We start from the raw sequence: 14,503 nt of genomic DNA, 5'->3' as shown, positions 1-14,503 counted from the left end.
ATTGAGTTTCATTATCATTTGAAATGATGATGTTGATGGAATTGAATATATTTCATATATAGTGTTATGGGAATACTAGACATTGCATAATCGAAGTCAGATCGAAGAACAGACTAATTATGAAATTGTTATGATTTTCTGATCATACCGATTGAAAATGGGACATATTATGAATTGATTATGGATTATATCAAATATGGGTTATAATTTGTAATTAATATCTGGTGAGGTTGTATTGACGAGAATATTCAGATTGTTCCGTTAAACCGTTGATTTGAATTAAATCCAGATTAATCAGATTCAGAGTTGAATTGAGAATGAACTATTGATATTATGATTCTCGATATATCGTTTCAGATTTACAGAGACAGTCTTGAGTTCAGAACTGATATTGATATTGTGCCTGTTTTACATTGTCATTTCCAGATTGGGTATGGACAGAATTGAAGGTGAGACTTTATCTTCGTCAGATCGCGAAGAGAAAGGTATAAATAAATGTTGAGTTGGGATTGCACAACTCAAGTGAGGTTTGACTTGAGTTTCCCTAAATCATATACTTTATTTTATTGCATTGATATTTGCAGATTATCAGATTGATATGTTTAAGTCCATTGAATGATAGCAGAGCCAGAGTTTGAATCTAGGGCAGAACAGCCTAGCTAGGGCACAACCGCTGAGTCTTGGTCAGAACTGCTCAGACCCTAGACTTGTGGTATATCGATGAGCTTAGATGTAGATCGACTTCTATTGTAGACACTCGATATAGCATGCCCAAGTCTAAGTCTTTGTCAGAACTGCTCAGACCCTAGACTTACGGTGTATCGATGAGCTTTAGATGTAGATCGACGTCTATTGTAGACACTCGATACAGCATACCAAAAGTTTAACTTAGATCGGGATCCCTAGATTAGAATGAGAGATGAGCCGAGTCTTAGATATTGAGACTAGAGTTTGATTTACAGATCCGTATGAATTTATGTTTCGTAGATTACGATTCATGTTTTATTTACAGACTGGTATTGATACATGTTGTTTGAGTATGCTACATGTGATAAGATATATTTCATGCTTTTATGTTTTATATGATTTTATGTATACATTGTTTATACTGAGATATTTATATCTCACCGGAGTTATCCGGCTGTTGTCTTGTTTTGTATGTATGCATGACAACAGGTGGGGCAGGATCAGGGTCAAGAAGAAGATGAGAGATCAAGATTATAGTGGTGATTCCGGACTTGGATATAGATAGGTTTTATTACTTGATTGTAGTAGTTAAACCTTAGTTGAACTAGATGCATGTTGTACAGGATTTGTATTATTATACTGGTTTGTATAATAGCATGATTCCATTACCTTCCGCATTTTAAAAGAAAAATTATTAGACCCTGTTTATCTTAACCGATAATTAAACCCAAAGAAGATTAAGAAGATGATTAGCGTCCGGGTCCCCACAACAGGTGGTATCAGAGCGATAGATCCTTTAGATTGAGATAGAAAAAAATGAGCGGGGTAGATTGAGTTTTCTTTCCTTGCATGTGATTTCTAGCATGAGATTTATTTTAATGTTGACTTACATTGTATGTGCTAGCATGACATTATGCTTTACTGCTTTGAAATACATGTTATCTAATTATCTGATTTGAATTGGTAATATGTATTATTGAGTATGAATCAGATTTGATTCGTGATCACCAGTAAGATGATCAAAGAAAGATTGAAACAGATTTATAGTATTGGGTTACTAATGTTTTGATAAGCAGATATACCTCCACGGAGAATTCCAGAAAGGGGTAGTACTTCGACTGAACAGATAAATGTATCAGAAATAGTTGAAAGAATTTCAGTTATTTCAGCCGCCGATTCTGAGTAGTACCGAGACGTCTGAAGATTGTGAGAACTGGTTTGATGACATAGAATACTGTTCGATTTACTTTATTGTACAGATGAACAGAGAGTTAAAATGGTGCCTAACCAGTTACGAGAAGCCGCCAGGAGTTGGTGGATTACAAGTAAAAGAATGTTAGAACAGAGAGGTACAATGATTTCGTGGGGAATATTCAGAACTGAATTTTATCGAAGATTTTTCTCAGTTTCGTACCGAGAGGACAAGAAAGCACAGTTTGAGAATTTGAGACACGGTCAACTGAATATTGAAAAATATGTTGCTAAATTCTCTACTGCGTTTTGTTCCTCAGATAGCTGGGAATGATGAAGCTGTAGTTTAGCAGTTCATCAAAGGATTGAATTCAGAAATAGTTGCATTGATAAATATGCAGAGACCTTACCATTTTGCTGATGCTTTGAGTAGAGCGAAGAGAGCGGAAGCGAGTCTGATTAGACAACTAAAAAAGGTGTGTGCGATACAACCCCAGACACAGCAATCCCCTCTCCGATGTGATCGTGGCAGCACGAGTGGAAAGCAAGATTTGCGGAAAGCTCGAAAGAAGCCATTCAAGAAGTTAGGGAGTGGTTCATCTAGCTCCAGTGGTTCTAGCCCGAGTTATACTGGAGTGTATTGCAGAACTTGCGGAGGAAGACATTCCACGGAGCAATGCCAGGGAGTTACTAGTAGTTGTCGTATCTGCCGACAGTCTGGACATTTTGCTAAAGTTTGTCCACAGAAAGGGTCCCGAAGATTTCAGGGATCAGGACCATCTGGTGGTAGTGACCGAGGGACAGACCCAAGAGGCACTTGATGATATAGTAGCAGGTACTGTTCTTTTATGATTATATTGAATATGTATTGATATATACTAATGCATTCCCTACGATAATTTTTGACTAAGTTGCATTGATATATGTTGTACCTATTGGGTCTGTATTTACTGTAGTATTGATGTCTTTACCTTTTGGGAAAGAAAGATTGATATCAGAGATTACTGTAAAATATTGTATACTACAGTAAGATGAGAATGAGCTTGAGTTAGATTATAAGGTACTTGTGTTTTCTGATTTGACCGCATTGTTGATATTTATATGCGGAACAAGTACAGAATTATTGTAGATTCCTTTCAGGAGAATATAAGATTCAGACCAGATATGGTTGCTGAATAGAGATTTCACGGTAAGGATTCTAGATTTAGCATTCCTTTGATATTCGTATTGTCTAAGGACTCGATTGTTACAGAAAGGAGCAGATGGCATCCTTATGTATTCAGTATATGTACTGAAATCGAGCCTAGCATTGGCAGATTTGCCAATGATATACGAATTGGCTGATGTTGCCAGATAAGATTTCAGATTTGCTTTGTATCAGAAAGATAAATTTCAGAATTGAATCGATACCAGGTACTGTTTGTTGTTTAAGAATTCAGTACAGAATGATATTGAATGTACAGAATGACAGCGAATGAATTGAAAGATCAGTAGAAGAGTACTGACCAGGAGTTACATCAGATTTAGTGTTTCTCTATGGCATGTTTAGTATGTTCAGAGATATTCTGTCGATTTCATGCTTGTTGTATCTATGATATTTTGATATACTTGCAACATCTGATTGACTGAATCGAATATCTGAAAATTGTATTGAATACTTTGAGAACTGTGATTATTGCATACAGAAATTATTCAGATATGAATCCTGCTTGAAACAGATTGTATTCAGAATATGTGATATCTGCAGTTAGTATACTGATTGACTGTGACATTTATGAGATTATGATCAGTGACTGAGAATGATAACGATACCAGAAATATCAGAAATGTCAGAAGTTTATTTTGCTCTGAGTTGGCAGATTATCTTATACTATTGTTGTTTTGTATTTGCTCGAGTATTGTTATTGTTCTAAAACAGTATTTGAGACAGCTTATATTGTTTGGGATTTGCAGATGATATATAGCAGTTGATCTGCGCGACATGAAGATATGATTGTTTAGTCAGAATTGACAGTATTGCCAGAAATTGCAATTTTATTAGTTTACTGAACTCACTAGATCAGTATAGATTATTGATATTTCGAATCTGATTTGATAGTACTATTATTATGAGTCAGTGTTTGATACAGATCATTATGAACCGTTGAGATTATATACAGTTCAATCCGAATCAGAGTTGAATTCGCGAATTTCAGTGATTCAGAAATGTAATCAGAATGTTCAGAAATTGATAACGAAAGTCAGAATTGAATACCAGGTAGGTATTTTTCTTTAATTTATATGATTAACTGATTTGTTTGTACCAAATAGTTCGAATCCGAAATGACAGATGGTGTAAGAAACACACAAAAGTTGATTCAGTTTTCCTTTTGATGATTGTGAATGTATGTTAATTCAAAAAGACAGTTTTGATATAGACAAATTAAATCAGTTATGATAGAATTGTACTGAAATGTTGGTAGGATTTGTACTGATATGTCTGCATTGTCAACAAATGAAGACAGAAAAATAGAAATCAGAAGATTTATTGCAGAATTTGTATAGTCTGACTAGACGTGGGAAGTATATTTCAATGAATCTCGTAATGAGATTACTATAATACTTTCCAGATTATAATATGATATGATTGGGATTGACAGATTGTTCAATCTATATCTATTAATTGTACAAGATGACGTACACACACGACCAAATGACACAGATCGATGTCAGAAAATTGGTCAGAGTAACCAGAATGCTAAAGTAGGGTATATCAGATTGTGATTTTGCTTGATTTTGTACTTGTGGCAGAATATACCATAAGTTTTCTCATATATTATCCATAGAATGACAGATAGCCAGAGCGTACTATCCAGATATTGGAAGATATTTATGGAGATGTAGTGCTGGATGCTAGCACTAGTTGATATGACATATTGTCATTTTATGAATTATGATGCAAGAATAATATCTCGGAGATACCTGAGATAGGATCTAATACGGTCAGAGATATGACCAAGAAGAGGTAGCTAATTCAAAAAAGAATGAAGATAGCTTAGACCAGACAGACATAATATGCCAACGTTGGATGGTGACGATTGGTATTTAAGGCTGGAGATTTAATATATCCTTGAATGGGATAAAAAGATTTGGTAACAAATGATGGTATTGATTTGTTATGAGCTGTAGTTGGTATATACGGATGTTGCATAGCTAGTATTGCGATATTGATTTTTTCAGAGCTATTTTGAGGAGTATTATGATATTATACTTTTGAATTCTTATTCCAGATTGGAATCAGAGATCAGTAAAAGAAAAATATTTCAGAACGAAGATTATTTTGTTGTTGAAAACACAGTAAGATTGTCAGTAGATCAATGAGGCTATCTGAAAGACAGAATCTGATATGAGATTGAAATTTCAGAATTGATTCATTGAGATAAGTTTTCTGATTTACCTCTTGTATACGTTTCGTGTTGATATCTGACTTGATTACCTGTGATTTCGAGGACGAAATCGTATCTTAGAGGGGGAGAAATGTAAGGTCCGAGATTATAGAAATGATATTATTTTAAATCGAGATTATTGAATTAGAGGATTATGGAGTGTTGAATTATATTCCAAGATGTTTGAACTTATTTAGGATTGAAATTGAATCGAAAAGATTGAATAGGGGCCGATTTGCAAATAGTGAAAAGTTGAGGGACTAAAATGCAATTAATGGATTGAGTGGGACACTTGTCTCTTCATGCAACTTTACATATATATTTGCTTCATTCCTTCGACAATTACAGTGAGGAAATGTGAAAAGCTTCAGAGAAATTCCTCAAGATTCCTTAAATTCTAGAAAATTGATTTTGTACAATCCGTCTATCAGAATTTAAATCTGAACACAGTTCTGTGCTCCTCTCGACACGAGGTACAACTGGACGTAAGTTTCATTGAGTTTCATTATCATTTGAAATGATGATGTTGATGGAATTGAATATATTTCATATATAGTGTTATGGGAATACTAGACATTGCATAATCGAAGTCAGATCGAAGAACAGACTGATTATGAAATTGTTATGATTTTCTGATCATACCGATTAAAAATGGGACAGATTATGAATTGATTATGGATTATATCAAATATGGGTTATGATTTGTAATTAATATCTGGTGAGGTTATTGACGAGAATATTGGATTATATCAAATATGGGTTATTGACGAGAATATTCAGATTGTTCCGTTAAACCGTTGATTTGAATTAAATCCAGATTAATCAGATTCAGAGTTGAATTGAGAATGGAATATTGATATTATGATTCTCGATATATCGTTTCAGATTTACAGAGACAGTCTTGAGTTCAGAACTGATATTGATATTGTGCCTTTTTTACATTGTCATTTCCAGATTCGGTATGGACAGAGTTGAAGGTGAGACTTTATCTTCGTCAGATCGCGAAGAGAAAGGTATAAATAAATGTTGAGTTGGGACTGCACAACTCAAGTGAGGTTTGACTTGAGTTTCCCTAAATCATATACTTTATTTTATTGCATTGATATTTGCAGATTATCAGATTGATATGTTTATGTCCATTGAATGATAGCAGAGCCAGAGTTTGAATCTAGGTCAGAACAGCCTAGCTAGGGCAGAACCGCCGAGTCTTGGTCAGAACTGCTCAGACCCTAGACTTGTGGTATATCGATGAGCTTAGATGTAGATCGACTTCTATTGTAGACACTCGATATAGCATGCCCAAGTCTAAGTCTTTGTCAGAACTGCTCAGACCCTAGACTTACGGTGTATCGATGAGCTTTAGATGTAGATCGACGTCTATTGTAGACACTCGATACAGCATACCAAAAGTCTAACTTAGATCGGGATCCCTAGATTAGAATGAGAGATGAGCCGTGTAGTAGCCCGAATTCCAAATTGGGTAATTAACGGAGTAATGGTGATTAAGAAGGTTTAAGATGTAATTTTGGCTATGGTCATGATCGGACGGACCGAAGAGGGTTCGGAAGCACCGAAGAGTTCGGACGATCCGAAGTGTAGTTCGGTGAATCCGATCATAGGTGTCAAGTGTTGATCGACACGTCATTTTCCATGCATGTTCGGACGGTCCGAAGTGTATGATCGTAGGATCCGATCATGAGCTGTCAAGAGCCAATGGACACGTAGCGTTCGGACGTTCCGAAGTGTTGTTCGGAGGATCCGAACATGGCCTATAAATAGTGCTCGGATTTCCTCATTTTGACTTGCCAATTTCTTGAGTTTTCTCTCATTTTGGAGAGTTTGGAAGGTTTCTAGGGTTAGTTGTTGGTCGAGCGATAGCCAAGAGCTGCCAGGAGTAGTAGCGTAGCGGCGCCTGAGTTTCAAGGCAATCGACATCAAAGGGCTGTCGACGGACGAAGGTAAACCCTAAACCTTTGGTAGTACTAGGGAGTACTGGTTTTGCTAGTCGAGCATGGTAGTATTGATTGAGTATGCTTTTGATGCGTAGGCTTGTGCTAAACCTGATTAGCGGTGTTGCGTAAGGCTAGGCTTGCTGTGATAGAGGTACGAAAGTACTATCCGAGATATCCTGGTTGAGTATACATTCATATATGTGTTGCATGAGTATTTGCTGCATTGTTATATGTCATATGATGCATGCTATTATGTCACGAGTTATGATGCATATTGCATATCATGTTGAGCCGTATCTCCTTCGAGATAGCCTTTACTGTTGAGCTGTATCTCTTTCGAGATAAGCTATATCTTGGGGCCGCTCAGCCCTGTCTTGTGGACGCATGGACACCGAGAGTACACAGTGGCCGACGGGTCGGGAGGGCTTCGGTGGTCCGGGACATTTTAGGTCCACGTCTGTCTTGTAGTGGATGCAGTGACCCAGAGGTTGGACCGCGCGGCACTATCCACTTGGCGCCTCTAGACTGAGCATTTTGAGATCCTTTGTGATTCCTGGTTCTTGACTACCCTGGTATCATATCATAGCATGTGCATTTCATATAGGTTTGTATACTCATATTTTTGTACTGGGCGTTCTTATCGCTCACGTCCTCGGTTTTGTTTATTCTTGGACACCCCATTCCCACGGGGCAGGCCTCAGGTTGGATGGCTCAGGAGGAGCAGGAGGAGGACGTTGAGTAGCTGGTTGGTTTAGTTTTCAGTGTTTTCCATTTGATTCGATATGGTTGTACTGGATATTTCATTTTGAGTTAGTCTAGACTTCGATTTCGTTTGGGTTGTATAACTTTTGTTGTTGGCCATATTTCCGCTGTTATCTCTGATTATAATTAATTAAGTTAGTTGCATGCTTAGTTCTTGACTAGTAGGTGATTCTGGAACGGGTCACTACAAGCCGAGTCTTAGATATTGAGACTAGAGTTTGATTTACAGATCTGTATGAATTTATGTTTCGTAGATTACGATTCATGTTTTATTTACAGACTGGTATTGATACATGTTGTTTGAGTATGCTACATGTGATAAGATATAATTCATGCTTATATGTTTTATATGATTGTATGTATACATTGTTTATACTGGGATATTTATATCTCACCGGAGTTATCCGGCTGTTGTCTTGTTTTGTATGTATGCATGACAACAGGTGGGGCAGGATCAGGGTCAAGAAGAAGATGAGAGATCAAGATTAGAGTGGTGATTCCGGACTTGGATATAGATAGGTTTTATTACTTGATTGTAGTAGTTAAACCTTAGTTGAACTAGATGCATGTTGTACAGGATTTGTATTATTATACTGGTTTGTATAATAGCATGATTCCATTACCTTCCGCATTTTAAAAGAAAAATTTTTAGACCCTGTTTATCTTAACCGATAATTAAACCCCAAAGAAGATTAAGAAGATGATTAGCGTCCGGGTCCCCACAGATATGACTGAGAAAGTGAAGCTGATACAGAAGAGAATGAAGGCAGCTCAGGATAGATAAGCCAAATATGCCAATGTTCGACGACGACCATTGGTATTTGAGGCAGGAGATCAAGTATTTTTGAAGATTTCACCTTTCCGAGGAATTGTAAGATTTGGCAAGAAAGAGAAGTTGTCTCCATGTTATATTGGGCCGTATGAGATTCTCAAGAACATAGGAGATCATGCCTATCGACTCACCTTGCCGCCTTCATTATCTGGGATACCTGATGTCTTTCATGTATCATTATTGCGGAAGTATATGCCGGATGCTTCACATATTGTTCAGTCGGACGATGACGAACTGGACGAGACGTTGAGATATTTCGAAAAGCCGATTCAGATTCTCGATCGGAAGGACAGACAGCTCAGAACGAAGACTATTCCGCTTGTGAAGATTCAGTGGAGTCGTCATGGCATTGAAGAAGCTACCTGGGAGACTGAGTCTGATATGAGGCAGAGATTCCCAGAGTTATTTCATTGATGTGATTTTTCTAATTAGCTTCTGTTATACATTTCTTCCTATTATGATTGATTGCTTGTGATTTCGGGGACGAAATCAGATCTTAGGGGGGAGAAATGTAATGCCCAAGATTTTTATCCTGATAATCTGTAATTATTGATTTATGATTTGATATGATTATGAAGGATCGTTCCGAGACACAAAATGAGATTGTGCCGAATGTTTCTGATTTGAAACGACAGATATTATCAAAAGCTCACAGCAGTCGATTCAGTATTCATCCTGGTGGCAGGAAAATGTATAATGATTTGAAAAGATAGCTTTGGTGGAAACAAATGAAAGCTGATATTGCGGAATTTGTAGCCAAATGTCTGAGTTGCCAACAGATGAAAGTTGAGAGAAATAAACCAAGGAGGTTGTTACAGAGCTTATCGATTCCTGAATGGAAATGCGATCACATTTCCATGGACTTCGTGACGAAGCTACCGAGATCCTCCCGAGGTTGTGATGCGATTTTGGGTCGTAATGGACAGATTAACCAAATCCGCATGTTTTATTCCGTACAACATGACTTACCGACATGACCAGATGGCAAAGATTTATGTCAGAGAGGTGGTCAGATTGCACGGAGTACCGAAGTCGATTGTTTCAGACCGTGCTTCGCAATTCTGGCAGAGTTTACAAGAGGCTCTAGGTACGAAGTTACATCTGAGTACCGCATATCATCCACAAACTGACAGACAGTCAGAACGAATGATTCAGACATTGGAAGATATGCTTAGAGCTGTAGTGCTTGATTTTGCACTAATTGGCAGGATGCATTGCCACTCTATGAGTTCTCGTACAACAATAGCTATCAGACGAGTATTCAGATGGCTCCTTTCGAAGCGTTGTACGGAAAGAAATGTCGATCTCCTCTTTATTGGGATGATATCTCTGAGATTCCTGAGATTGGACCTGACATGATCAGAGATATGACTGAGAAAGTGAAGATGATAAAGAAGAGAATGAAGGCAGCTCAGGTTAGATAAGCCAAATATGCCAATGTTCGACGGCGACCATTGGTATTTGAGGCAGGAGACCGAGTTTTTTTGAAGATTTCACCTTTCCGAGGAATTGTAAGATTTGGCAAGAAAGGGAAGCTGTCTCCATGTTATATGGGCCGTATGAGATTCTCAAGAACATAGGAGATCGTGCCTATCGACGCACCTTGCCGCCTTCATTATCTGGGATACATGATGTCTTTCATGCATCATTATTGCGGAAGTATATGCCGGATGCTTCACATATTGTTCAGCCGGACGATGCCGAACTGGACGAGACATTGAGATATTTCGAAAAGCCGATTCAGATTCTCGATCGGAAGGAAAAGCAGCTCAGAACGAAGACTATTCCGCTTGTGAAGATTCAGTGGAGTCGTCATGGCATTGAAGAAGCTACCTGGGAGACTGAGTCTGATATGAGGCAGAGATTCCCAGAGTTATTTCATTGAGGTGAGTTTTCTGATTAGCTTATGTTATACATTTCTTCCTATTATGATTGATTGCTTGTGATTTCGGGGACGAAATCAGATCTTAGGGGGGAGAAATGTAATGCCCGAGATTTTTATCCTGATAATCTGTAATTATTGATTTATGATTTGATATGATTATGAAGGATCGTTCCGAGACACAAAATGAGATTGTGCCAAATGTTTCTGATTTGAAACGACAGATATTATCAAAAGCGCACAGCAGTCGATTCAGTATTCATACTGTTGGCAGGGAAATGTATAATGATTTGAAAAGACAGTTTTGGTGGAAACAAATGAAAGCTGATATTGCGGAATTTGTAGCCAAATGTCTGAGTTGGCAACAGATGAAAGTTGAGAGAAATAAACCAAGGAGGTTGTTACAGAGCTTATCGATTCCTGAATGGAAATGGGATCACATTTCCATGGGCTTCGTGACGAAGCTACCGAGATCCTCCCGAGGTTGTGATGCGATTTTGGGTCGTAATTGACAGATTAACCAAATCCGCATGTTTTATTCCGTACAACATGACTTACCGACATGACCAGATGGCAAAGATTTATGTCAGAGAGGTGGTCAGATTGCACGGAGCACCGAAGTCGATTGTTTCAGACCGTGCTTCGCAATTCTGGCAAAGTTTACAACAGGCTCTAGGTACGAAGTTACATCTGAGTACGCATATCATCCACAGACTGACGGACTGTCAGAACGAACGATTCAGACATTGGAAGATATGCTTAGAGCTGTAGTGCTTGATTTTGCACTAATTGGCAGGATGCATTGCCACTCTGTGAGTTCTCGTACAACAATAGCTACCAGACGAGTATTAGGATGGCTCCTTTCGAAGCGTTGTACGGAAAGAAATGTTGATCCCCTTTTTATTGGGATGATATCTCTGAGATTCTTGAGATTGGACCTGACATGATCAGAGATATGACTGAGAAAGTGAAGCTGATACAGAAGAGAATGAAGGCAGCTCAGGAAAGATAAGCCAAATATGCCAATGTTCGACGACGACCATTGGTATTTGAGACAGGAGACAGAGTATTTTTGAAGATTTCACCTTTCCGAGGAATTGTCAGATTTGACAAGAAAGGGAAGTTGTCTCCATGTTATATTGGGCCGTATGAGATTCTCAAGAACATAGGAGATCGTGCCTATCGACTCACCTTGCCGCCTTCATTATCTGGGATACATGATGTCTTTCATATATCATTATTGGGGAAGAATATGCCAGATGCTTCACATATTGTTCAGCCGGACGAGGCCGAACTGGACGAGATGTTGAGATATTTCGAAAAGCCGATTCAGATTCTCGATCGGAAGGAAAAGCAGCTCAGAACGAAGACTATTCCGCTTGTGAAGATTCAGTGGAGTCGTCATGGCATTGAAGAATCTACCTGGGAGACTGAGTCTGATATGAGGCAGAGATTCCCAGAGTTATTTCATTGATGTGAGTTTTCTGATTAGCTTCTGTTATACATTTCTTCCTATTATGATTGATTGCTTGTGATTTCCGGGACGAAATATCAGATCTTAGGGGGGAGAAATGTAATGCCCGAGTTTTTAACCATATAATCTGTAATTATTGATTTATGATTTGATATGATTATGAAGGACCATTCCGAGACACAAAATGAGATTGCATGTGAGATTTAATGTGCGAGGACAGTAACATTAGTGCACATGCGCGACAAAATGTGCGCACATGCGCGAAATGGGCAGAAGACCTCGCGCATATGCGCGGAGTGAGGGCGCGCATATGCGCGAGCTGTGCGAGGAACAAATTTTAATTCCAGAGAACCTCGCGCATATGCGCGGAGATGAAGCGCGCATATGCGCGAGCTGCCGAGAACATAAATATGGAGACCAGTAGGTCTCGCGCATATGCGCCGAGGAGGGTCGCGCATATGCGTGAGACGTGCAGTAAGAAGGATGAGCCACATGGCTGAAACATGCTATATATATATATATATATATATATATATATATATATATATATATATATATATGTAAATGGATTGATTCTCTTCATTCAGAAGTTCCGAGCCAGGAAACGAAGGAAGCTTCAGAGAAAGAGTGAAATTCGTCCGTTCGATTTTGAATCTGACTTCAGTACCGTGTTCCAATCGACGTAGGCTTCACCTGGAAGTAGGTTTTTTTACGTTTTGAGACATCTTGACATTATGATATTGTCAGAATTGGATATGATTCAGATATGTTGTTCTTACAATATCAGACATTGTAAAATTGAAACCGGATTGAAGAACGGATGTCGTATATATTTGTTATGATTTTCTGAATTGAATTGACTGAGACATGATATCAGATTGTATCGTTATCGATTATGAGTGGAAAGAATTGATATATGTTGAGTTGTACTGCTGGGTATATTGAGATTGTACAGTTATTCTGTTGAAACAGAATTTGATTTAATTCTGATTATATCCAGTATTGATTGAAGAAGTTATTGATATTGTATCCCTCGTGATTATCATTGCCAGATTGAGTATTTACAGGCATTGAATCCGAGACTTCGGCAAAGTCAGATTGATATAAAGAAAGATATAAATTAATGTTGATTCGGGATTGCACAACTCGAGTTTCATTTGACTCGATTTTCCCTAAATCACATACTTTACTTTATTGCATTGATATCTACAATTATGAAATAGATATGTGTGGTCTACTGATTCATAGACAAAACACGTATTGAGTCATAGGCTGATTCGCCTAGTCTTTGGCTGATTCGCCAAGACACTGGATGTTTGTTTGATATCGATGTCGCTTAGGAGTGGATTCATTCCTATCGCTGAGATTTGATATATGTGACAATATCCAGAAAACCGGGATCCCCTAGATTAGAGATGAGTTGAGTCTGAGATGATGAGTCCAGAATATGATTTACAATTTTATATCGATTCATGTCCTTCAGATTTAATACATGTTATTGTTATATGTTTCATGCTTTTATATATTTTTATATGATTGCATCTTTACATTTTTAATACTTGGATTATATTCTCACCGGAGTTATCCGGCTGTTGTCTTGTATGTATGTGTGCATGACAACAGGTGGGACGGGATCAGGGTCACGAAGAGAATGAGAGATTCAAGATTTAGCATGGAGATCCAGACTTAGAGTAGAGTTATTTTCAGTACTTGATGTAGTAGCCGAACTCTAGTTGGGAGAAACATATGGTGTACATGATTAGTACTTTATGTTGACATGTATATTAGATTGACTACTTTACGTTTCCGCAATTGTATTTTTAAAAAATAATTTAGACCCAGATTAATTAAATGATCCTAATAATGATTAAGAAGATGGATTAGGTTTGGGTCCCCACACTTGTATTCTTCCGCAATAATATGATTTTAAGGGAATACTTTTATACAGCTTTTTAAATGGTTGATGATATTATTTTGTTGAGGATTTTGAAAGATTTTAATATGATTGAGGTTTTATATTTTTAAACGGTAATTTTCTAGGTTGGTTGCTCTTTTCATAATTTTAACTGTAGTTTTCTAATTCAGCAGGGGGTTGATTTTATAAAATGCATGTTTTGAATTTTATGTATTTATGTAGGCATGGTTTTGGCCATTGAATAAAAAAATGTTCAGTAGAATTTTAAAATGAGCAGACATTTCAGTTGGTATCAGGGCAAGGGTTCATGTAGACGGTTGTGCCACTGCCAGTTTCTGCAGCTTATTGTTCAAGCCTCAAGTTTGCAAGCTTATATGTTTTAA

The sequence above is a fragment of the Primulina eburnea genome, chromosome 11 (genome assembly GCF_022965805.1).
Source record: "Primulina eburnea isolate SZY01 chromosome 11, ASM2296580v1, whole genome shotgun sequence".
Classification (NCBI taxonomy): Eukaryota; Viridiplantae; Streptophyta; class Magnoliopsida; order Lamiales; family Gesneriaceae; genus Primulina; species Primulina eburnea.
The sequence above is the reverse complement of the archived record's forward strand: the minus strand, read 5'-3'. Positions refer to the sequence as shown.